Raw genomic sequence first — 27679 nt, 5'->3', positions numbered from 1 at the left:
TGGATAGCAGTGCTGTGGTTCTAGTCCCTGGACCATAATTTACTCCTCCAGTCTTCCCAACCCTCATCTGTCTTGGCCTTACCTTGAAAGTATCACATTTTGCCACAGAGGGAGTTGCATAGCACTAACTGTTTCGTGCCGTGCTCACTCCCTGTTCAAACACCCACATGCTTTGCTGCATAATTGCCTTCATGACAACCTGTGTAGCGTTTTCTGTTTGTAGGGTCAAGATTTCAACTCTGAGTGATTCAGCAAAAGTTTGTTCTTGCATACTACTGTACTATTGTTGAAATGTAAAAAAAGCTAACATGAGAAATAGCTGAAATTCCCTCAGGGTATTTATACCTTTAAGTATACTGCACTCTAAATATTTTAGAAGGTGCTGGATATTATAGTATAATACAAATATTAATTACAGGATACTGTACCTATATGTGTCTGTAGTTATCTGTGAGGAGGATAGTGACTTGTAGAATTTTATTTACCAAATTAAACATCTTTGCACAGCTGCTTTAGTATCAAGTAGATTTGATTTCTTCCAGAAATGACGACAGCTGCTTTTAAAATGGACTATCACTAGGAAAGACTAACAGTAGCAGAATAAAAATACCCCTTCACACACCTTTTCCTACATTCATGTCTTCACTTTTTGACTGCAGTATCAATAGCTCATTGCTTTGTTGGTTCAAATAGTATTTCTGTCTTCTTCAGATAACTCTGTGCCGCAACGTGTTATTTGTAAATTCTGTTGGCAAGCTATTGATGGGAAATGGGGGAGCTGCATATCATAGAGTCCACAATAAATGAATACCAATTATTACCTCTTTTAGAGCTTAGATGAACAGAAAACTACCTGCAGAATGAGAGATACTGCATTAATTAAACAAATAACTATGAGTGGGAGTTTTTAGAAGTGTTATACTGAGCTGGTTTATTTGCTTTGAATTTATTAATGAGTATTGTTTAGTACACAAAATTTGCATTAAAACCAGTAATCAGAAAGTTTGTATAAACATAGTATCAAAATATGTCAGAGGTTATATGAAGTGTGCACATCTCTATACCATATCCATTACCACAGTGAGAAGTTTATAGCAGAAATTTTGGTTTTATCAACTGAATTCAGGCTTTGTTGTTCTCTCACAGCATTGTATGGGCTGCTTAGAAAGAGGAAAAAAACGACTGGAATAGCAGAAATGTTTGCTTTGATTTTTAGATGCTTCCTTCACTTCTAAAATTTAATTCTGATTAATCAGATACATCTGTCTTTATTCTGTTTTGACATGCATTGATTTGTGATGCTGTCACTTTCAATAATGTGGAAACAGTTGCCTTTATTACGAGAACCGGCAGAAATCAACATGCAGACTAACTTCATTTTTAATCTTTAATTTTTTTTTTCATCATATATAGAGCAAGTTGCATGGATGATTTTAAAAACAAAGCTACAATTAAAACTAGATTAAATTTGAACTAAACCATAGAGGAGAAAACTTTCTAGTCATAATATATGTTTATACAATTCACTGATGTAGATTTTACAATATATTTTCAGAACCATTTCTAAATTAAAACCATTGCTTGTAGAGAATTAATTAATTTCCCAGGATATATTGCATTTCTATGTGCTGTTATTACAATATACATATTCAGGCTCCAACTAGTTCTTTCTCTGTACATTTGCACTGTGTGCACCTCACTCCATAATTGAAGGTGGTAAAAAATCATGGTACAATGACGCATTGTTTTCCATAACATTAGTATTTCACAGAAGTGAATCTGTATTACAAAATGTATATTTTTGTATGATATTACAGCATAGTAATTTAGATTAAACTAGTTATAATTTATGGTGCCAAGCCAAAAAGCTATTTAAGATGCATTAAAATGCAGAACCATGACATTTGAAATTCTGATGTTCTTAATATGACAAAGGTTATTCTATGGAGTTTTGCTATAATATGAAATATTAATATTTCACAATACAGTTTTGATGAAGTACAGTTTGCCTAGCTTGCATATGATAAAGAAATTAAATGCTTACCAAGGGAGTTCAGTGAGAATTAGAGCCCTGCCTGAACATCTGCTTGAAATGTTATTATCCTGTCCTACTGACAGCATCGCTCCCTCATTGTTTTTCAAGATTGACAGCTGAATATTGTACTGATTTCTGCAGGAAATATGTTTAGGTGAACTTTGTTTCGTTTTTTAGGAATTTAGAACATGCTTTTGATTTCCATCCTATAATTTTTTTTTATACTCTTGACATTTGTAGATGCCAGATTGAGGTCTAGTATGCTGTAGCAAAGATAGACCATTGACTTGCAACGAAATGCCAGTTGATATCTCAGTAAACAGAAATATTACTATTCTTTATTGTGTGGTCTGTATGAAAGCTGTATGGGAGCTTTCTTTGGGGAGACAAATGATCAGATTGTTAATGTCAAATATAAAAAGGACTGTTTGCCTTTCTACTAAATAACATCAGACAACTTCTATTAACTACATTTTTTGAACAGAAAAATGGGCATTTTACAGGATTCCTTAGCATACAAAGCTCTGTGAGTTGAATTAACTTTTTTTTTTTACAAATGTTAAAATGATTATTATTGGTCTTAATACTCTTATGAGTTCTTTACGTACCTTATTTTGTTCCATATTTCTGAAAGAATTTTAATACAAAATGCCAGCTTTATTGTTCCCCAGTTTTTACATTTTTTAGATCACTGCCTAAAATTAGCGAAGTTTAATAGGGGAGGTAAAAGACTATTATAGGGAAATGCAATAGAATGTAATTATTTTTTTAAATGCTGTAGCTATGACATTGTATTTTACTTGAATATTTTTATACAGAAAATGTGTTATTTGGCTACAAAAAAGGAACAAATCATTCTGTGAATCTGCGTAAGTGGCAGGAAAACAGATTTTCCTCCTTATTCCTCAAGAAAAGTATTTCTCTGATATGTTCGACTTAAGGGCCAGATCTCATCTCTACTTAGTTTTACCCTACCCCAAGTATAAAGAAGCTTGGAGGCTCTCTTTAAATGCTAATAACTTTAATAGCTTCAAAATGGCTGTCTGAGGAACTGGAGAGGACTGCATTTGACCATTCTTTCTCCTCAGTCCATACACCTGGGGCTGTAGGGGCTTGGCACATCTTCACCCTGGAGGAATCCCAGTCTGGAGAGAGGTAGCACAGCTTGAACAACATAGTGAAAGCAGAGAGGCCAAAGAGTCCAGGATTGAGAGCTTTAACCAAGTCATTATGGATAAGCCAAGTCCCTTCCTACCACAGCTGAAGTCTGCACCACGTAGATGTATGCCTGAAATTGTTGCAGGCGTGCTTCTTGGCACCAATGAATTTACAAGTGAGGTAGTTTGGACCATTTTAATAATCTGTTTTTACCATTAGTAAGTCTGGTTATTTTGGCCAATTAATACTTTGAATGTTGAAGATAATGAACTGCATTTTTAAAGCAAGAGTTTAACAACTATCTGTAAAAAGTCTCTCTCTCTCTTTGTGATTGTATTTATTACTTTAGAAATGAAAAACTTTTTACAAGTTCGTGATAAAAATTAAGCCTCTGGGCAAATGTGTAGTCCCACTCTTCCTGTAGCAATAAATGTCGCAGAAATGCTGCATTTCTTCTGCAATGAGAGCTGCAGCACAGAGTCTCTCATGGAGAAGTCTGTTATCTCAAGGCGTGGAGCACAATGTGACAACTCATCAGTGGAAGACAAAGAGGGATCTGTCATGCAGGGGTGTGGGCATTGAGTCAGTAAACCTCATCCATGCTAAAGAATGCATTTTTCCAAACAGAGGATCAGCAAGTTGCTTTCCATATTTTCTCTTTTCCTTCCATTCACCCTCATGGAACAGAGTAAGCTTGGCTGTAACTTTTGATGTCTTATGGTTCTTGAGCTCATTTCATAAGTTCCATAGAGGCTTTAAGTCAGCAATGACATATCTTCCTCAAAGCTGCACACAAAGCTAGCCATCAGAGGTAAAACTAGGTATATGTGCAAAACTGGTTCTTGGTAGGCTACAGGTTCCTCAATTATGTAGGTGTCTAAGGATTCGTTTTCCGTTCATCTGTTTGTTTTTCACACAGTATTTAGAGATCATTTCTTTTTCCAGTCTTTTTCTTCCAGAACCAATGGTTTAAAAGAGTAGAGCAACAGTGCACTAACATATACAGAGTGTAAATTTGATCATTAACCTTGAGCTTGAATATTTTAGGGAGCTTATACATAAAAGACTTGTAAACCAGTCTTTTAGGTAGTTTTTAATCTGAAAACTGTTGCATATTTTAGTGAAACTCATTGTGCACTTAGAGTGCCATAACTGAGAAGCAGTTCCAGTGAAATTTGGAAGAGCGTAAAGATTGCAATACTGACTGTTTTGCTATATAAGCCTTTCTATAAAAAATAGCTGCCAAAAGTAGGAGTGTTCATTCCTGCTCAGCGTAATATGTGGTGTTCTGGAAGTGACCAGTACTTAAGAGAAGATGTGATTTCTATTCATAGCGCAACTATTAGCCAATCAGTCAAACAAAAAGTATGCAAGCTTTACAGTTGGCTAAAAATCTGAACAGTATATCTTTTTATGTTGAAGAAGCTGCTTTGCTCTTTACTACCTTTGCTTTATTTACCTCATTCTTCTGAAAATACCTGCAAATGTTTAACAAAAGAGAGACAAAGAAAGCACACATGCATGATTTTCCAAAACTGCTGAGAATCTGCAGCTTCTGATGTATCTGAAGTACTCAACATTTTTGAATATCACATCCTGAATAAACAGGATTCTAAAAAGCAAATATGTAACATACTTGTGTAAAATATCATTCAGGTATCATTTTCTGTAGCTGTTTTGTATGCCCTCGGAAGGTTGTTTGTAATCTTGGCAATACCTCAAATAATTTTGTGTCAGAAAGGAATTCAGCTAAAAAGGCAGTTTCAATGTAAGCTAGAAATTGCCAAGTGTAATTCTGAAATTTAGAATTTTCACACAAGTTTCATTCTCAATTCAGATTTGTTGCGGACTCTTTTTAGTATTTGGCTTTCTTCAAAACAACTGACTGCGTATAACTTTCTTAAGTGGCATTAATCTATTTAATAATTTATTAGAAAAAGTTGTAGTACATTTTTCTTAATAGTTATATTTTAAAAATGCCTATCCAAGACAATCACAGCATAAGGCCCTATTTAACATTTTGTACTTCTCTTAGCATAAATGACAAGCTTCCCTAGTTTTTGGAATTGTCATGGTGCACTTTAATAGATAACCACAGGCTATCAGGAAAAAAAATAAATATTTATTTTGCCATGATAGAATTCAGAAGTTTCCTTCCTGTCAAGTCATTAAGTTTCCCCCCTCCCCATTTGGTTAATTGCATGTGTCCAAGTTTGTTTTTTTTCCTCATTTCCGCATTTTAATTATAAGAAAATCCAGAATGAAATCCAGACTTCAGTAGGTCTACTGAGATACTGAAGTGGAATGAAGGAAAAGTGGTCTTTACGCTTCAGTTGCTCTCATTTACAGTTCAGCGTCTTCGCTGAGGTCTACATTCAGAATCCATACGTGAAGTAGATAGCTGTGGTCAAATGTTGGCTTCTGCAAGAGTCTAGGTGATGCTTTGGGACTCCCACCTCTGCCCACAAACATTATCAGGCTGCAAATGTATTGGGGAAGACATGCTTCCAGCACCATGCCTTCTGCCCTGGGCACCAGGTAGTTGTTTCTTGCTTCAGCTGTGCATGTTAAATGGCAGCCCTGCTGTTGAATGAGTGCTTTTCCCCATCTCCACCAAGAAAAATATAAGAGAGCTGAAGCATCTCATGCAACAGCTGTTGCCCAAAGATTCCCGATTGGACCGTGCAACCTTGCAATGAGTTTGCAGAAATGTGGTCCCAATTGACTCTCCATGGACACTCTTAAGTCAATGTCAAGCATGTATGTGGTAGCGTATAGCTTGTGTTAAAAAGTTTGCAGACATAAGCTGAAATGATATAACTAGCTCTAAACTGGCATATGTTTCCACACATGGGTTTACAGGGTTTTAGGTTAATCATTTTTCAAGGGATTTTTGGTTACATCAGTGTAGCTTGTATGTAAAAGCAACATGCTTCTCCTAAATGCTCGAGTTATCTCAGGTCTTGCGTTCCCACTTGGTAAATGAAACTGGTAGGGCTGTATTTGGCATCTGATTTGCCCACACAAGAAGTTAAGAAAGCAAAGAGACGAGTTTTGAATCTCATGGTGATATAATTGCATTTACTCCTGATTTACGTTGTTGCAAAAGCAGAATGAAGTCCCATATGTTTAAAAAAACTGATAGGTTCTTATGTTAAAATACCTATTACTAATGCAAATATGTATGTGAGTGTATTCTAAATAACATTTCTTATAATTACTTGAGATTTATAATTACCTAAATATTTTACTATAATAGAGATTGTGGTTTTATGGGACTCCATCCTTCAGTCAGAAAGTGTAGGATTTTTGTGACTAAATCTTCTAGAGTTAATTGCAGCAGGAAACAAGTGTGTCCATCCCGTGAACTTTGGAATTGTTACTTTAAGAATTACCCAAAATGCTCTTGTCACAGCTAATTGCAAAATCCAATTTTTGGTCTATAGAAAAAGGAACACACATTTTTAATATTCCCTTAATATACATATTACGATAGTCTTTAATTGTACATGCTCACACCATGTATTATAAGGGCATACAACTTTAGATTTGTGTGGAGGATTTCATACTACTTCAAAAAGTTATTTCTAGTGAATTACACTAATGTCGTTGAATTATTATTGAGTATGGACTTTTTATACTTTAAAGCTAATCTACTTTGACTTTCCTGATGCATTTTGGTCTATGAAGCAGTTAATTACAATGCTAGCTATAGGTTTCAAAAGCAGCTATCAGCACCTTTTCACTGTTCTCAGCCATATACTTAAACCTACAATATGTAAGTGAATTTACAAATTATTTTTTTCCTTAACTTCTGCTTGCCTGAATTCTCTGATAATTCAGTGGAATATAAGAGTTTAAAAAAAAATATTCCTAAAGCATATTACAAATGAAAAAGACGTAAGCTAACGTTATAGCTGGACGATTTTTCGTTAGCAGCTGACCTTCTATTGCTAGAAAAAAGAAAGTCTTGGCTAGAAGACAGTTCAATAAATGAACAGGCTATATATTGATTTTTCTCCCTCTTCCCTTGTTATGTAATATGATTTGCCTTCCCTTGGAAGGGTTGCTGTCGTATGGGATGGGGCTGGGATCATGGTCGTGGAAGCGTATGGGAATGTGTAGACTAAGGAAGGCTGTCACAGCAGTCAATAAGATCTGAGAGGTGTTGACTAATTGCCTGCTAATTACACAGTAAATTGTCTAATTAAGCTGATGGTTAATTAGGGTACGCTCGCACAGCAGTCTTGTGGAATTTTTGTCTGATGTCTGGGAAGCAGCTTGTGTAATTGGCAAACTGGTAAGGACTGGCAGAGAACATGACTGGGAAGCACGCTGCCAGTAGATGACAGAATAAGGATGCGTTTGCACAAAGGTTGTCATGTGAACACTGAGGGGTTTGTTAGCCTTCTCCAGCTACGTAGCAGCGGGTGCAACGAGAAATTTAGCTGAAAGCTACTGGAAGCTGTAAATAAAATAAGGTTTAAGTGTGTAATATTAGAAAAGCAGTGACATGTGCTCTTCTCATATTTTGGTCAGAATTTGGACTTTAGATAATTAAAATTTTTACTAATAAGCACAGAGTATCAAAATTCTCTTGTAAAGAATTTCACCAACCTGTGCAATTTGACCATGGCGGTAATTATTGTATTGTGATCTGTGTAGTGGAGTCACAAATGATACTGTTTCCCAGGGCACTCTATTTGTATGTCGACGTTGAGAAAGTATTGCTGTTAATAAGGATGCTTGCCAACCATCATAACCATCATATATGGTATTCTGAATCCTCATTAGGCATTGTGTCCATCCCTAGATGTGACAGAGTATGAACAGGTCATAATGATGCTCTGAATTAAATGTGTATGCACTATGCATAACTATAATATGACTAATGAAAGTATCTAGATTCCAGATTCTGACCCAAAGCCTATGGAAACTGTTAGGAGTATTAAACAAGGAGAAGGTGGGCAGTACGGGAGTACAGACACCAATTCAGCAAAGCATCAATTTGCTGTGATTTAAATTTGTAATACAGTAAAATAATGTAGTACATGCACTTTCTTAAAGTTAATTAGAAATGTAAGCTTCCTGCATAATTAGCATAGCACAATACAGGATTGGGTCTTCACAAGATGCCGAGATTTAATTTTGAGCTATGTATCAGCAAAATCTAAGAAAAAAACAGCTCTCTTGTGAGAGAGCTCACAAGAACAGCTCTCTTATGAGCTAAACCAAAGAAAGTATGTGTATATGTATTTATTTATTAAGAATGTTTTGATGTCACTTTGCTCAAAAGTGAAGCTTAATATCCACTTTCACTCTTGGAAATGATATATTGTTTCAGAGGTTCCCATCTTTTTACTTTTTAGCATTTGCAATATGTGGTTTGGGCACAGTGTCTTCCTCAAACAAAAAAGAAAACAGAGTGAATTCCAGATCTGGATTGCTGCTGAAACTGTTGATTTTATTTTATTTTTTTCTTTTTAATTGAAACCACAAATATGTTTCTTCTCCTATAGAACTAGATTTAAAAAAAAAAAAAAAGAAAATTTGAGGGAGTAAATTATACTTTCTTTGAATTAATGAAGCCATTTTTATCCTGTGATCTTGCTGGTTCTACCTCCCTGCACCTGCACAGTTAATAATGCCTTTATGTAGCACCCTCTATGTTGTGAATTTTTGTTTATGATTTTTCCTTCAAAAATAATTGAGCACAATCATGGTACACTAAGAGCATTCTCACTGTGCCAGTCATCTGATACAGGGCTGCGAACACTAACAGATTGATCTAGAAGGCCTTAAACCTTCTCTGAGGAGATTATAACAATACTTGTAATGTTGCTCCTCTGTGTATATTTGCACAGAATAAAATGCTATGATTCCCCTGCATCAGATTCTGTGAACTGGTGCATCAAATGAAAAAGGTGTAATTCATTGATTCAAGTTAAAACCATACAAGGAGGCCTTATGTACCTAATTTTGTTTCAAATAAAATATATTTTAAATTTACATTTGGTATTTACATGTATGTTTTTTCACATCCATCTGCACATGTGCAAAACCAAATCTCTTCAATTCATTTTTCCTTACTGTTTTTTAAGGATTATTCCTTAAAAATATTGGAGTAACTATTCTTTTTGTCTCTGACAGCACATTCAGGAACAAAGCTCACTTCACCAGCCAACTGCAGGAACTGAAAGCATACAGTGCAACCATCACACTTGCTTTCATTTTCTGTCATGGGGCAGCGAACGGATATGTTGCTAATGCATTTTATTCTCTGAAGACAGAGAAAGGAGTTCAGAGGATAATTGTTACCTTATTATGTCCTTCAAAAGGAATTTCTGGCACATGCTATTGTGATTTATGGTTTAATAAATCACACAAACATAGAAAAGTATGTTTCTGGTAATTCACATGGTATAGTAAATGTATGTATGTAAAGCCCTATTGCAACATCAAAATCTGTATTACCAAAAAAATGTGTGGCAATAATGCTGCTGTTAAACAGCATCAATTACCAACTTTTTGAGAAATCATGGGTTTTTAAAATTTATTAATATTGTCATATGCAGTTGTAGCTGTATCTTATCATATATCTGTGCTTTATCGTGGACTCGATCAAACATGGAAACATTTCCCGAATGTCCCTAATGCTTTCTTTCCCAAAGCATCTTCGTGGTCCGTTTTCAAACCTCATGCTTAAACAACGGAGTCAGAGAAGCCGTTGTCGGCGTGTTGTCGGTGTTATGTTCTGGTTTATTGCCTGCGATGGTTCTCTCCCTGTGCAGTTCAGGAGGGTTCCTGTTTGCCACCCTTTTATTTAATGTGTATATCAAGCTATAGAGAGAAGGTTTAGTAAAGTGACATTGATTGAAGTGTTTTCAATATGTCGAAACTCAGCTTTATAACTCTCGGCTGATTCAGCTCGAGCAGTTGATTGCATTATACAGTGTTTGTGTGAGACTGGGGCATGGTTGAGAGCATGCTGAGCAAAAGTCAATCCAGACAAGATAGGAGTAATGCTGGGATCGTTAGAGGAAACATCCAGAGGCTACGGCAAGAGAATTATCAGTCCTTCCGGCTGAGGGATGTAGTTCCGTTCCAGGCTGTAGCTGCAACAGCAGATAAGAGCCAGGAGTCTACACCCCTTTTATTTTCTGAATGCAGGCCTTGCTAAGAGTATCCATGCTTTGTATTTCAAGATTAACCTACTGCCAATGCATGTTATATGGGTCTGCGTCTCTAAATCTATCCAAACATTGTCAGCGGTGACAAACTTCATGGCTTGAATGCCACGAAGTGCCTCATTGGGGAATTAAAAATGCTCCCAGCCCGTACTGCCTGTTTTGGGTACGCTGGCATGGAGGGGAAGGAGATGCTGGCAGTTCATGCGAACACTGTTGTTGCATATGCTTGGAGCTCTTGCCCCGGGGTGATCTGTAACAGCCTGAGTCTCTGAACTGCAGCACAAATTTGAAGAGCTTGTTTTTCCTCCTTAACTTTGCAAGAATTGAGGAAAGGGTGAATATTGGGTTCCAGGTTGCTACTGTTTTTTTTATTATTCTCTTTAAGTTTTTGTTGCTGCCAAGAGCAGTGTTCTCGGAAGGTCAGTTGGTTGCTGCTATTGTGTAGGAGGTGTATTTTAAAGACTGCCAGGAGTACCTGGAATAGGTGGTTTCACATGAAGGTAATGCAGCTCTCAAACACATAAATAAACAAAATCTTATTTTCCTATATTCTGGGTATATTTAAACTCAGATGAATTTCTCTGCTTACATTTATGGACTTTTTCATTTCATAGCCAGAAAAGTTTTGTGCCTTTAGGGAGAGCAGAATATTGGAGTCCATGTCCGAATTTTTGGAGTATGCGTTTTTGAGTGTCACATTTGTTAATGGCTATGCTTTAGTCATTTCTTATTCCATGCCAAAAATCTGCATTTATCTTGGGCTAAAATTGAACAAATCTATCAGCCAGAAAATTCATAAGGGAATATTATGATTTTTTTCTAGAAACAGAAAGTTTAACCTGGAAATGCAAACTTAATCTTCACTTTACGATAAAACCGTATGTATCCAAACATGCAGGTTTTTTTTTACTTGAGCAACTTTACACTCATAATATCATTTACGTTTTCTTTTCTATTCTAACCCTATGGTTGGAGAAGACTCTAAAAGTGTATGAAAGAGAGAGTAAGAATATATTTGAGAGTAAAGTATTAAAACTATAAACCAAAGAACATCAGTCTTACAACTTGTTTCTTATGCCCCTCTCTTCAGTACTGAAAGTGAAACTTTGCTACCATAACAAAAATTGTTCTTGGTGTGTGTTGGGAGTTGCATACCTGTAGATACGTAAGCTCTGTCTTGTGATGTATATTTCATTGCTTTTTGGGTGGTTTTTTGCTTCCTGCATTCCTCCCTTAATATACTTTAAAAAATTAGTGCCAGAGAGTGCAAGGATTTGGTGAGGTTTAAATTGCCAAAAGATAACAGTTTCTACACAAAGAGACTGACAGATTTTAAGCTCTGCTAAGAATCTGTCTGACGGTCGAATTCATGCAGAGGAGAGACTTGCTTCTGTGTCAGACATCCTCCATGTGTAGCTTGCTTCAGTTACGTTCAAGGGTTCACATTCCCACCATGCCTCTTCCTTATGTGTTTTCCTTATCTTTTAAGAAGTCTTTTGTCAGCCAGCCATTTCTGCTCTTAAATGAGCCTTTATTGCAAGCAGTGGACCATCCATACTTTTTTGTTTTTTGCAGGATGCGCTGGACTGCTTCCCGTTTCTGCTGTAGATGTTGGAACACAACATCGCCTATATTCCTGATTTTCTATCTATAAAACAAGAGTTCACAGTGTGCTAGCTGGTATTCAAAAGCATGACATTAGTGCCTGTTTCCAAATAATGCAACTTAATAGCATAATTGAGGATGTAGTATTTGCATTCAGCATGCATGTTTACAGTGAAGTGTCTTGATATAGCTAAGCTGTCATGGACAGAAACATTAAGTGCAACAAAGAAAAACATTTTTTTTTAAGTCATGGAAATGAGAGTTGTTTATTTTAAGACATTTTATGTCAACGTAACTGGGGGAGGGAAAGCAAACCAGCATTTCTAGCCAATCCATGCCTGCACACATGTATCTCTTCTGGCTGGAGCTTTCCCCTTTGGTGCCATTAGCATTTTCATTTCAAAAAACGACAATCTGCAGTGGAAGCAGTAAAAATGTTCAACCTGTGGTTTAAATTATTGATTTTTTTGAATATTGAAGCTGTATGTCAAATGGGTTTTGTTTGAGTTACTTCTGGGTAGAAGGTTCCAGAGGTAATTTGATATCTAAAAGACTGTGTATTTCAAAGCCATTTCAGTCTTTTGAGTTCCTTCAGCTGATCAGCTGATTGGGTAAAATACCTTATTGTCTTCTGAATTGCAGGCAATATATAAACTGCAGCTCAAGGTTAGCACGTAGACTAGCATACAATGCTCTTGGTGATTTATTATGTGTACTCAGTGTCCAATCAACTGACAAAAATAGCTCATTTATTTTTAATGCGGTAACTTATCTTCACTTAAAGAAGAAAAAAATATTTTGAGATGCTAGTATTCACAATTTAGATGGGGGAACTCTGTTATCTGTATTGCTAGGTAATGATGTGTAATTAAAACTAGGTGAGTTCATAGTATAGAATCCAGTATGTGTAAATAAAAAGTAGATGCATATATTTTCACAAACAAATTGTGTTATATTTCTACAGAACAGAATGGCTGCAGTGAGAGACAAGTCACTTTTAAAGAACTGCAGTACAAGCAGCACTCATGTTTATATATGAATACTTTCACAAAGGGCTGGGTTGTTGATGGTTGTACACGTACAGTGTGTAGGAAGTTAGCCATTCTCAGCATCCTTCTATTCACAGAAAAAAAAAGTAAAAATGCTATTACTTTAATAAGGCTCAGATCTGGCAATGAAGCCATAGTGGAATACATATTGGAGTTTATGGGAACTGTGAAAATGAAATTAATTGCAGGAATGGGCCCAGTTAAGAGTTGGTATTATCACTGGTGACACTAAATACCATAGAATAATGGGATGATTCAGATTTAAAACAGACAGGTTTTTTTTCCCTTAAGGAGGCTGTGGGTTAAAGAGTACCAAAATAAAAGAATGTTTCACTAAAGTATGAATTATGCAAATTCAAAATTATGCAACTTATTTTGCAAATATGCATATATAGTGCATATATGTTTATATAAAATTCAAATATATGAAGATAAGTCATGAAAAGATGTCTGGCATAAAGAGCTTATATAATGCCCGATTGGTTTCCCTCCTACAATAACTCTAGTTTCTGTGATTGTAGTTTAAGAATTTGTCAAAAAGTTTGTCGATATTCTTGGGATACTGCACTTCAGTGTTTTGCATTGCAGTTTATAAAAGACTGTTTAAATACCATGAGGATTAAAGTTTCTGCTGTATCACTGTGTGTATAAAATAGTCTTATCCTTGCTGTTTCTAGATGTGCAGCAAAGAAGCCTACCCTGCTCTGTACTGGCTGCACAAACCAAGGTTAGCTAGGGGAAGGTTGTCCGAGATAAGCAGAGATGTAAGAAACCAGATTCCTACTGCCTCCAAAAGCAGAAACATGCAATCCATACCTGCCTATATACTTTCTTGTTTTGCACATTAAGATAAGTGAGCATTGACTATACTGTATAGATTAACCTCCATACTTGGGGATACAACTTTGGGCTGAGAAGAGCGCGTCAGTATTTCATGGCTGTAGGGAGCAATGCTGGGTCTCTGTGCTATGGAGCTCTCCTTGGTCCTGATGCAAACTTGGCTTCATTGCTCTTGGCATGGAGACATTGCTCTTGGCCAGATCACACATTGCTCGTGTGATCTGGCGTGTGTCAGCAACAGGCATATCCTGTTCCTCAGTGAGATTTTGCAGCGAGCTGTGCTTTAAACTCCACAGTTCTGTGGTAGGAAAAAGGATGGGAAGGCATTCCCTCTGTCGTATTTATCACTAATATAATTATCCCTAATCAAGGATTTTGTGTGGGGTGAAAAAACATATTTCTCCTTAGACAACTTAGTGCATGATTTTTTACATTTAGCATCAGAAGGCTTTTGAATCCTTGTCCCAGTTTTAAATCAATATTCTGCTGGAATAAATGAAGAGCCTGCAGGTCAGGCTGCCCTCTCTAGCTGTGGACAGATTTATTCTTAGCATTCCGGTTTTGAGCGTGCATAAGCCTTTTGTAGCACATCTCAGCTGGCTCTACCATTAACAGTGCCAGAGATCTAGCCACAGCTGTCGTATACTTTCTTACACCCCTGTGGCAGTAGTAGTGGAACATTTACCACAGATTCCCCAAATGAAACCCTAACTCAATTGAAGTCTCTAACAACCACCTTCCTATTGATTTCAAGGGGAACGGACTTCATGTCTACCCTATCTATGTGTGCCTGCTAGATCCTCTCTCTGATGAGCCTATTTACTTAACTGACAGACCTGAGAAATGACTCCAAGGAGTGCTGGGGTTTGGGACCTATTATACACTTAATGAGAAAGAACATGGCCAGCTCAGGATATTTTTTTCTCAGTGGTAAACAGGAGAATTGTCTTGCTAGGAATTTCCATGCATCGTGGCTACTTTTGGTTCTTACAAGAATATTTTAATGAACTTTGCTTTTTTTTCTTTATTAAATTTGTGCTTTATGTCCCACAGGGCTGATTTTTAAAAGCCAATAGAATGTGTCATTTTTCCTGGCATTTAAAAAAAATAATAGGCAATGGTTAACCTACTGCTATGAAAACTTCAGGTGAACCTGAAGGGAAACCAGACCTGAGACTGGGGCCTCTGTGTCTGCCACAAGCAGATGGGAATCAGAGCTCATCCTTTGGCATAAAAATTCTATGTAGACTTCAGCACTTCTCTACATGGATTCTTGTCTGTCAGAGAAGTTAAAACATGTGCAAACACTGAATGTTTATTTATTAAGAGCTCAGTCTGGAAAACTAGAATCAGCCCAGCAGGCTGGAAATCTCTGCTTTGAGGCTCTTGAGAGGAAAGAGTAATCTCTCTCTAGATTATGCAGCCTATGTGTGGTGCCTCTTTGATGACTGATGGATGAACATACAGTGCTCTCAGAGACTGATGGCAGATCCAGACGTGCTGGCTCTACCCTTCCTGAGTGCAGCCCACCCAGGATGTGCATTCCCAAAGACCCTCCCTGGGGTGTATACATGATGCCCCAACTTCAGTCCTAGCTTTCTTGCCAGAGCTGTACTGCATTCTTATCAATCACAACATGCTAGCAGAGTTCGTTCCATGATTCAAGGGGTCAGGAAAAACCTGTTAGTCATTACAAAAATGGTAACTAAGTCAAGATTTAATTCAGAGTGGAAGATTTGAGATTCCTTGCAAGGCAATTCACAGGAAAGTAATTTCACAAGAGTTTTGTTAATTATTTGGTTTTCGTTATTTAGTTTAAATCTATTCTGATACTATTTCAACTACTGTTATGTCTATGAAAATAAAATCTAACAGTTTGCATGCAATACTCTTATGTATGTCCCCTTTCTGGTAGTCAATACAAAGAGGAAAATACTGGGTTTATTTCATGGATTTTAAAGTAGATGAGGCCTCTAGCAAAAATCAAAATCTATTTTAAAGATTCTGTCTAAAATTTAGTGCTGAATTAAAATTGGTTTCAATCTCTTACAAGATGTTAAAGTGCTGAGTTAAAATTCACAGGGGCTGATATTTTCATGGTTTGTTTTTCCCCACAATTATGTTATCCAGATCTAGGTATAATCAGACTCTGAGAATGATAGGTGACTCAATCTTGCCATCCCTGCTCATGCAAAAGACCCTTTGGCTTCAATGGGATTTTTGCATAGGAAAAGATAAAAGGAGTATGTTCAAAACAAAGCTAACATTTAAGAGTACAGGTTATAAAAGTAGAAGCGTTATGGATAGATTATCATTGGAATGTAAAACAAAATATTCCCCTAGATACTGAAACCATTCCACCTTCCGTGTACCCCTTTATCTATGACTTGAAATTGTTCAGTGCCACCTGGAGAATTGATACTTTGAAAATTATAGTACTAGTTATTTAAATACATTCCCAAATAGAATTGGTATAATTTCCTTGAATTTCTCACCCCTAAATATACACAAATGCTAATCAATGTTTATAGCATTTAAACAGTCTTAATCCTAATGGAAAAAGAAAATGCTGCAGGTAGGTATAAGATGTACCTCAATATTTGCAATTCATCCCCAGCAGAAAATTTAAATACATGATTCAAGGGAGTCATGTGTTTCTCCTCCTAATTGCTTAATCCAGCAATAAAAATATTTTGGATTATACATAAATTTAAATATAACTTTGGTGTTCTGTAACTCCCCTATGTTGATTCTTTGTGCAAGAATTTTAACAATTCTTTAGGTAAGATTGTAGTTAATAATCAAGAAGAAAAATCTTTTGAAGAAATCATATTTTTCTCCCCTTAAAGGGAAGCATCTATTCTCCCCTCGTCCTAGGAGAATATAATAGTCTTGATTTACTTATAGCAATTTGGAGGAAAATATTTTAGTGGTGGTTCACAATTTACTAATGGAGTTTTACAAAATACCATCTAGGAACAGCTAGAAATACATTGATTATATGGCTTCCCTATGAGAAAACAGTAATTAAAATTATACCACAGATTCTGTCAGGACATGTTAATATTTAATTAGGCAATAAGTGAGCTTGGTACAGGTGTCCGGAGTTGTTGACAGGAGCTTTGTTAATCCATGTTGTATTGTCTCTTAAATAAATAGTTACCTCCTTGCTTTTTTCAAGTGTGAAGTTACATGCTTAATTAGCAGACATTAGAATTCCTGTGTTAGAGTTTTTGTTTGTTTGTTTAATTTCTGTGTCTATACATTGAGTGCAAAATCCTAGATGCTGTGGGCTTTAAAGAACCCATTTTCTCATTGTTTGCTGTTTCTGTCAGGGATTTTCTTAGAATTATGAGACTACCTGCAATACTCTCCCATTTTTTATCTAGAGGAGCTCATTCTGTGGCATTGTGTGTCCTGGCTTTTAGTTCATCCCTTTAGGAACCTGCTGCTACTGATGTTGCCCTGCTGCCTTCTTACAGTATTTTGTTTAGCAATTAGAAAACAGTATTAAAGAAAAAAACATTGAGTTGTCTCTAACAATGACGTTAGAAAAACTATGTTAGTTTGGCCTCCTCTTAAAGTACAAGAAGAGAATCCATTTCTATTGTCCTTGTAAGCATAACTCCTTTAGTCACTCTCCCAAACTTGCTGCTGCAAATGTGTCATGTAATTCTTCCTTTTCTTTCCTGGGTCTTACCTATTTTTTTTATTGGGTCCTATCTATGTTGGTCCCTGCCTGGTTTTCTTAGACTCATACTTTTCAAACTGCCTTTTCCTTCCCATTTCATGGGACCATTCAAAAGTACTTGTCTCGAATTTAGCCTTAAGAATTTCTGCTCCTTTATTTGGTCAGTTAAGTACATTTCACAACAAGTTTTGATCACTGATTTGATGATGATATTCCCTCACAGCTGAAAATGGACTAATATTTTTCGGTGTCTGTAAAAGAATTAAGCTCTTAAGGCAAGCTAAGTTGTTATGATCTAAATCCACTGGAGTCCCAAGGGTAAGCATTATAAACTGGACTAGTATATTTTAATTATTATGCATTAATTTTCCACCTTTGTGAATGTACACAGGTCCCTAGAAGCCATGCCAGAGAAATTTCACTGTAGGATACAGATCAAAAGCTGCAATCCATGTAGATACTTTATTTATCCATGGACTCCTATTTTATTCCATTCTGTTCCCCTCAAATCATTACCATTGCAACGTTTTGCTTGCAGCAGAGTAATAGAATCCAGTCTCGTCATGTTGATCACTTGTGAGCGTCTGCTCTGCGTTATTATCCAGAAATGCCTTGTCAATATTTTAGAGAACATAAATGAGTTAGAGATACAGAGTTTAGGTTTTTTGATAAAGCTGATCAGGTACTTCATCCAAGCTACACAAATAATGCTTTGTTGATGCAAAGGTATAACTTGTAGGAGAGTAAAACTGAGTTTTTACACAGTTTCAAGACATTCTGTCCTAGTACCTCAGGGATTATCTGTGCTGTTATGATATAGCATTTTGTTTCATTGTAGATAGTCTCAAGCATCTCACTTCATATAGTCTGAAGCAGTGATTTCTGAAAGATCTGGTTTCTTAGTACATTCCAGTGTAGTCCATATAGTACAATGAATAGCTTCAGGTGTCTTCCTGGAGCTGAGGTTACTTAAAGTTCTAAAGATGGTGTGCTTTTTTTGGTATTTTGAATTCTGTGCTTCAATTAAAATGGCAGGGTTGACCATCCGCTGCTGACTTCATCAGTGACTGTTTTTCATGGGGTTGTCTCCTGGGAGGTGCAGAGCACAGTCCAGAAAAAAATGCTGCACTGTGAAAGCTCTGGTTGCTTAATTAAATGGAAAACTGAAAACCTTCAGACAAACCAACATTTGTGCCAAGTAAACATTAGATTTTTTGTTGTTGTTGGAAATTGTATCATTTGTCAAAAAGTTGTGGATAGACAATTTCTAAAGAGCTTGCTACTAGATGTTCTTACTTTGTGTTTTCTGCCATGCTTTATTCTTATTTCTAATTTTGATTGTTAGCTGAAGAATATCTTTTCCTCTTCTTTTTTTTTCTTCTGCTACAGCTTGTATGCTGTTTGTTTCCAAACATTGGGAAAGCTTGCTCTTAGAGTAGAGAAATGATATTTGTTTCTAAAAAAAACCAAACAACCAAAAAAAACCCCACAACCAAAGCCTGAGATATCTGCTGATCAGCTTCAGATTTCTTTCTCACAGAAGTCTGGGATGTTTAAACATGACTTTCTTGTGGCCTCTCACTGAAAATGAATTAATGTTTTGAGACAATTACTGAACATTTTTCTCATCAGTCAGCTAAAGCAACCATTCATCGATTAGGTAGTTTACTGTATCAAAACACTGAGATCTAAGAATCATACACTGCAAAAACAGATCCAAAAGTGAATGTCTGAATACAGATACAACTTTCTCTCAAGAACTGTAAGTCTACTTCTCTCTTCTTCTATGGGTATAGTTTTTGACCACAATGCAGTTTGACAGCAGAAATTTAATCATGTCCTACTGCTTACACCTTTATCAGAAAACTGATAAAACGTGTGCTCACACTGAACATTAGCAAGAAATTTTTCAAATGTCCTTCAGGTTTTTTTTTCCTTTCTCTTCTCTCCCTCCCTCGCTTCCCTGTCTCTCCCAGAGAAACTGATATAAAGCTGATGAGAATTTGGATTTGCTTTGAAAGCATCTTTTGTTCAAAGACTAATTTTAACCTTGTGATAAAGATTGCTTTTTGTATTCTGTTGAATGTGATATCTAGTAATTGTTTGTCAAGGCAAAGTGCTGTAGGACATAATACATTTTAAAAATGATCTTTTGTAATTACAGTACAAATGTCTTTACATTCTAATGTCTAGAAAACATGCAAATATGTCAAAAATAAGAAAAAATACTAAATGTTTTAATTTTAAAGTGTTATGGCTTTGTATTATGAAAAGTATTTTTAAAAACCTGCTCAAGTGAATGCAATTGTAAACAAAGATCAAAACTTCATTTTCTTGTAAAACATATAACTCAACTAGAAAATATAGATTTGTACATTTGGCATAAACATAGTTACTCTTCCATTTTTTTGTACTTCTACTCATAATTTGTATTGCTTTTGTCTTGTATTTTAATCTCTTGATTTATTACTTTAGGGAGCTTTAGTTTATAAAATTAGGACTTCTAGTCAAACCATCATGTATGAATTAACAAAGATTGGGGGACTGCTGTTGTTTTAAGAAGGGCAGCAGACCATTTTTACTTGGCTTGCAATGGGGATGGGATTGTCCCAAGATTATTCTAAAGTAAAGAGAGTAAACAAAATTTTTTTTTAATACTCTAATCTAGTAAGATTATCTAAAGAGCTTGGGATTTTGCTATCTTAATCATAAGTTATCAGTAGTGATGGCCTACTGTCTGAAAATTGAATTAGTAAGAAAGGTAGTGTGCTAAGCAAGCAGCAATGATAAAAGCTTAGGTAGAAATTAAGTTCAATGTCTGTAAATTTTGAAGTTTCTCATGTGTTCTCATGGTTAAATCTTAAAGCACTAATGAGACGGTATAGAAAAACATCAAATACATGGTAACTAAACCTCTAACTTGTCATTTGTCTTTCACACAATATGAGTGCTTCAGCAGATTTTCTCCAAAATCCTGACGCATTGCTTTTTCCCTTATGGGGCTGCAGGCTTCTGTGCAAACTTATTGATTTGGAAAGCTAGCTTGCTTGCTGGAGCTGTAGTGTTAAATTGGTTTAATAAACGCAAATGGGATAGTTTAATGTTATAAAAGCATTTATGAGGTAACAGTCTATTTTTTTAAAAATAGTTTGCATAACTCAGCTTATTCAGTCTGGAAATAGAGTAGAATTTTAAGGAATAGATTTACAAGCACTGTTTGTACTCCAGACTTTTGGGATATAAGATACGTACAGATTTGAGGACTTTCATCTTTGCAAACACATGACAAACAGCCATCAAAAGACCAGATAAGAATATTTTTTAAAGTATCCTTTTCCCCTCTGTAGCATACTAGATCTTGTGCATAAAAGCTGAAGAAGTGTAATTTATAAGTAACAGCAAGGATCTTTTTCAAGATCTATTCTGTACTAGTGGAGAGATTAGAACACTTATGCTTTAAATCACCAGTGTGAACAATCCTGGAAGGCTGAGGAAATAATAGATTTTTAAATTCAGTTCTTATTTTGGTGAGAGAACTTGAAAAATAATTATTTTACATCATTTTATCATTATATGCTATCTGTCTTGAAGAGAAGGAAAGCAATGAAGAGGAAAGAGAGGGCTAGGTCTAGACTTCATTCACAAAAGCAATGTGAAAAAAGGAGGTGTCTTTATGGTACTAAATTTCTCATATCTGGTGGTGGAGAGATTAGAGCAGTTTCTGCATGGTGGGATGTTCTGAGATAAGTTTTTCTGTCAAGGTGGTTTCAGTTTGTAAAAAATGCTCCCGTATTCTCTGAGGGAAAGAGAAGGAGAGAGCGAGGAAGTGACTTTGCTGAGGTTTTGTACTCATATGGGAAGAATAAAGTCTGGCCTATTCCCTCACGAAAATAAAATGCTAAATACAAGTGTTATGAATTCAACAGGCAGCATTGTGTGCAACATAACAGTGGTTTGTGCACTGGAAGGTGCCCGTGGCTACATCAAACCTCCTTGGGCAGAAATCATGAGGAAATTTACTTACCTTGCTCCATGAGCCAGTAAGACTCACTATATGTTGTAAAAATCCTACTCTAGAAGATAAGGTCTTCATGGAAATTAATCATTAATCTGCACGGTTGTTCCATAATTCTGATGGAATGGTTTTGTGTTTGTGGAAGTCCTTCCTGTGGATTTAGCTTCCTGTTAAAAGGAGCCTGACAAGCTCAGCTGAAAAAAATTCTGAGCTTGGGGAAATTCAGGAGAGCAAGTCAGTGCTTTGGTGCTCAGAAGAGGAACGCTACGGAGCTGTCACATGTCTCAGCTCTGATGGAGGAGAGAAGGTGAGGAACAACTCAGAAAGTATGTATAGGAACAGTGCTGTGTGAAGTGGTATTGTTGCTTCAGGTTTCACTTGCCTTTTGTGGATGGTTAAAACTCCAGAAGGGGTGATACTAGACACAGTCTGGCTAGACAGCTGAGTCACAGAAGAGGCAAATCATCACAAGACCTTGAGTGAGAGTTGGCACGGAATTACGAGGACATAAGTCTGTGATGCCATTCGTATCTATGAGGGTGTGCAAACAGCAGTGAGCCAGATTTCCAGGATGCTTTAACTACTGCGATATTAGGCAGAAAAGGGCGACGTCTCCTTCTCCTCCATATTTTTACATAGGTGAAAGTGTACATCAAGTTCTACTGTAATTAGTGGAAACTGTAGGGAAAACTGAATCTTGATGTTGGGGGGTTGATTAAAGCATTTAGTAAATAAGCTCTAAAAACATTTCACACATACTCGATTTTGAAATCTTTACAGCCTTTTCAATACATCTTTGAAAATCTGGGGAAAAGGCATACATCATACTTTGCTTAAATACCTGCATCTTGCAGCTACTGTGTTTTGTTGTTCAAGTAAAGAAGATGGTATATTGAATATAGTAAAGTAGAAACTTATATTTGGGCTTTTTTTACATTGCAGTTTACTGTCTACTAACTTTAAATATGCTGTTTTGAGATACTTGACTAAAATTACCTTAATAAGGTTTTTATTTAGATCTCTACTTCACAAAGAGGCCAGTGTGGCTGCCTTGGTGTTCATACTGACATTTAGTAGGTAGTAACCCTGGGAATGTACAGATGCATACTCCACTTGGCAAGTATAATGCCCTCCCTCCCTAGAAGAAAGAAAGGTCAAATAAATTAACTTTATAAAAAGTAGTAATCTGCTCATTGTGTTAAATCTTTTTCTCATATTAATGAAAAGAAACTGACAAAGGTCACTAATTCCTATCTGCTTTCATAAGTTAAAGATGAGAAAAAGCTTAATTTGAAGTATGCAGTGACTTTCATTGACTTTGGGGGCCCATGCTGCAAGGCAAGTTCTCTGTGTCTCATAGAAGCCTCTCAGAGTGAAGAAAACACGTTAACACTTGGTATAGTGTCATTAAATATATTTTTAAAATCTAAAAATCTCATTCGAAACCTTAATTGTGCTGCAGATATTTACGTTGCAGAACACCTGTACTTTCAGGAGTGAATACTTGTACAACAGGTTAATATATTAATTAAAGGTACAGTTAATTAATTTTCTTTCCATATCCCAAATATAAATGCCTATGTGTTCTCTTAAGCAACTTTATTATTTCAAGTGTTCATTAAAATACCATTAGCTGTAATATTTTGGGAGAAACGGGCAAAAAATAATGCTTCAAGTGCTGCAAATCAATAGAAACACATCAGAGCTTTGATATGAAAAATAATATAGATTTATCCTTTTGGTTCTTTTTATTATCTTTGCCTAATATAACTACATTAATTGAATAGGCATGAGGCTGTGGTATACTTTTTGGGAGACTGTTTTTATGTATTCCTGCAACTGACCTCTTTACACAACATTTTTCTCCAAACTTTCTTTTTTTAGTTTCTAGGAGACATGATTATGAAATAAAAATGTGAGCCCAGTTAATGAAGAGCTGTCTTCTTGATTCCCCTAAAACAATAACTCTGAGAGAGAGGTGAATGGCTTGATTCATTTCTACGGGTCATTAACTTCCATGCCTACAGATGACAAAGTTAATATTCACAATGTGAATTATTTCTCTGCTGATTAGTGTAGGAGAAACACTACAATGAATGTTCTTATCACATGATCTAACACTGTGCTGGACACCCCTTTGGGTCCCTTAAAATTCAAAATGTCCCTGCTGCCCAAATGTAAAGGTCGGTCTCTCTCAGCGTGGTTGTGTTTTTACAATACAAAAATCTGTCAATTATTAACTGCAAATGTGGACAGTGTGAAACAAAACAACTTTTAGAGTGAAGAGTAAGGCATGGGCTGATGAATTGATTTGCACCTTTATTTAAATTTAACTGACTAAAAAGTGCTGAGTGTTTGGGCTTTATTTTTAAGATGTTGTCTCAAACTTCCCAGCCCATTAGACCTAAGTAGCTTAGAATTCAATGATCTGATTGCAGAGTTCAGAGAGTTTTAGAGCAAATGGGGCCTGATCAATGCCTTGGGTCTGTTTTTTTTAGTGTGTTAATTAATTAATCAACAGGAACAGAAATATATATGTAATGCAAATTAACTCAGTCTCAACTTGCCAGAATACCAGAATTGTTCATAAGCAGAAAAGGGGAATTCAAAAGCAGCAGGATATTGGTGCTTTTATCTGTGTAGCACTGCTTTCTTAGGTGATATCCTGAGCTAGATATATTTGCGGGATTGATATTATTGTTTCTGCTGTGGTCTCCTGGGGAAAAGAATCAGCTTTTGAGGCAAAAGAAGAAATTCAGTAACTGAAATATTAATGATTCACAGTTGACCCTTGATTCCGTTTGTTGTCACTATTTCTCTTCGTTTGCATTAACTCCCCCAAACCAAGTTGTTTTGCTGTAATCTAGTACTGAATACAGTTTCCCTAACCCCCAAGTCTACATTAATTTGCAAGATTTCCTCACAAAACAAATGAATTTTCTATGGACTATTCTGTTTACCTTTGCCAATGATTTTTTTAGTCATTTTTTCCATAGCTTTGTCTTTTAGTGTGGTCAGATACAAGCTTTGTTCTTCCCTAGTTGCTGTTTATTAAAAGTCTTCTATCCTTGGTCTTCAGAGTACACGAAAGCTTTGTGCTATTTTTCCCAAGGACTGTTTATTGCTTCCATCGCATGGGGAGGTAAGATATTTTATTCGTCTTGGAGTTTGGGGACATTCTCCTATTCCTGTATGCGGACCTCTACTTTCAACTGCATGCAGGGACCAGATCAACTCATCAGTCAGGTCATCTCTCTGTAGCAGTCAGGTTTTTTTAGAATAAAAAAAGTTTTTAGGTTCAAACCTTGAAGTGCTTCCTGTCAGGCTTCTTGCTCCAGTTCCATTGTGGCTTTTTATGCACACAACAATTTTTATTAACAATAAAAGGGTTGTGTGCATAGCTGGGATAAAAGGAAAAGCTGGGGTTTCAGAAAAGAAAAGGAATGATGAGTGCCAGAATTTGGCGGGACAGTTCCTACAAACAGTGAAAATCAGTATTCAATTAAAACACCAGGGTCCGTCACAAACCCCGTGGGCTGGAGCACTATGGCTATTTCAGCTGCTCTGACCTCACCTGCTGTTTGGGAGACAGCGGTAACAATGGGCCAGCCACCAGAATTGCCCATCTTAGTGAAAGAACCTGTGATACCATGTAAAATTCACTCCTAAGACCAAAGGACACGAAGTTGGCTAAGCCCAGCCAATAGATCCTTCGCCTAACTCTCTCACCATTTAGCTTTCGTAGACGAGGAAGGAAACTGAAGAGGAAGATGATGGTAAGGCAAGTTCTATGTAGGTATTTCACACTCATCTCAAAGAGACAATTTTTGTTTCTGTCACTTGTGTGATTTTATTCTGTATGTACATAGACAGATTCCTTGAATCATCACAGAAGTTATAAATTCCATTTTGTTTCCATGAACTGTGAGTCTCCTTGTTTCTGGGGCTGTCATGTGCTAACAAGAGACAGGAGAGGTGCCAGCGTGTCAGTCATTACAGACTCTCTCCATCTAGCTTACTCTGAGCTAGGAGAGGCAAACGAGGAACGGGATCTTAAATAAGGACAGCGTATCCGTCTCGGGAGGAACCAAGACAAAGCAGCCAGGTGGTAATGTTTGGATTTCAAAGCTGGGAAGGATTTTTGGAAGCAGAAGCAGCTTGGTCAGGAAAGATAAAGTGATGCACGGACACAGCGGAGAGGTCCTGTGACACAGAGGCTGTAGGGAGGCAGTGGAAGCTGCTATTCAAAGGAGCAGCTGTCTGCTGGCGGGCGACGGAAGGGGAAGGTCCCTGAGCACCAAAGGGGATCTCACAAAATCTCAAGGAAAATTCAAGAGTGAGGAAATGTAGGCAGAGATGTACTTGTGTTTACTGTTTCATGTGGCTCTGTGTATCTCTTGTGGTCATTAAAGTGAAGAGTGGTTGTTTTTGAGACAGTTTGCAAAGTCTGTGCATTACATGATTCAACTTTGTGGGATCCTGGAGAGATAAATCGTCACTCAGATGTCAGCTATGACCGAGCTGTGGGAAAGAGCGAGTCAAAGCCATGGGGATTTGTCAGCAGTCACAGGGTCTAAACAGGGGTCTCTGTTCTTAGAAGAGAGAAGAGATTGCCTGGAGACCCAAAGCAGATACAAAAACTTCAGAGTGTTTTTGCATGGAAGCAGACTGAGGCTTTGTGAGTGTCCCGCAAGAGGTATAATCTAGGCTGTAATATCTCAGTCTTTGAATTCTGACCTGTAGTAAAATGAGAGAGACTGGAAGAACAACAAAACACACACATAGTAAGATAACAAACAGTACCGTAGGTGGCTCCAAGCATTGTCTGGCATATGCATATACACAAGCCAGCCACGAAATGGAAATCATATCACGTGCGTCCTATGATAATTTGCACTGAACCCAAGAATAATAATTCCCACCAACAGACAGGCTGTTAGCTCAGGCTTAGTGCCATACTACTGTAGCTACATAGCTTCTGACTGGTTTGGAGCATGCAAAAAGGAAGCTCATGGTTGCCTGCAGCATAGTCAAACTCACTCGTATCTGCTGGCAAATGACCATGTGCACCCTGTGCTTGCAGGAGTAAGGTCATATTGCCAGCGTTTAAGTCATTGACTTTGCATATTTTATCATGCTGGATGATGTGATAGTACTGGCCTGTATATATGCATAGGTTTCTGGGATGAAGTCAAAGCACAAGCTCCTCTGAGGCAATTTAAAAGGAGTGAAATGCTCAAGAGGATCATGCGGAGCAAACTGATGTAAATGGTTCTTCTGCACAAACTGCAATTTTTGTAATTTGTTTTGGGAGTGAGAGGAGTGTACTTCACTGTTTGGTTTTGATTTGCATAAGTTCATACACTGTTCTGAATTATTTTTTTCTGAAAATATAACTTAACTGTTTAGAGGGAGATGAAGCTTTTGTGATGAAGGAACAATATTATAGTAGGAAAATAAGGGATTATTGTGATGTCCATGTTCCAGACTTATTAGGCCTGAAAATAGATGAACTGAGGAGATTACTTTGTGTGATTTCTATGTAAATGGACATATAATTACCTATCAGTATAAAATATTAGTACATATTTACTGTATAATAAGTAATTCAACTTTATAAGCAAATGAAGATTACCTCAAATTTACATACAATGTGAAGAAAAGTCCCTTTATCCTCTGTAACTGCAGCATTTGGCAGATTCAGGAATAAATAATCTTTTGTGGCAAGGGTATGCCTTATCAAACATATGCAGATCAGTGCTAATTAATGCTAATTAAGGTTTCCTGTCTATCTAGTTGGAAAAACGTCCAAATGTTATGAAATCCAGTTAGTATGCCTATTACCCTAATTGTTTTATATGGGATGATTCTTAATTAAAATATGTAAATTGACCTTAATTGCTATATACTAATGGAGGTTCATGTTATCTCACTAAAAATGACAAGATGGTGAGGAGGGGTACTTAAACAAATAATTCTGATACATTTGTAAATAAATGACCTTTACTCAAAATTATTTTTAATTGGAAATTGGCAAAAGGAACATTTTGCCATCTATGTTTCTCTTTAGTTTTAAATAATGTCAGAATTTACAGT

At 36.6% G+C, this 27679-nt stretch overlaps 1 protein-coding gene across 5 annotated transcripts in view; it reads left to right on the top strand.

Moving 5' to 3' along the window:
- DPYD (dihydropyrimidine dehydrogenase) overlaps positions 1-27679 on the top strand; it is a 368218-nt gene that overhangs the window by 195321 nt on the left and 145218 nt on the right. The gene's annotated exons all lie outside the window — the stretch shown is intronic.

The sequence above is a fragment of the Ciconia boyciana genome, chromosome 7, assembly GCF_034638445.1.
Source record: "Ciconia boyciana chromosome 7, ASM3463844v1, whole genome shotgun sequence".
NCBI lineage: Eukaryota > Metazoa > Chordata > Aves > Ciconiiformes > Ciconiidae > Ciconia > Ciconia boyciana.
The sequence above is the reverse complement of the archived record's forward strand: the minus strand, read 5'-3'. Positions and strand labels throughout refer to the sequence as shown.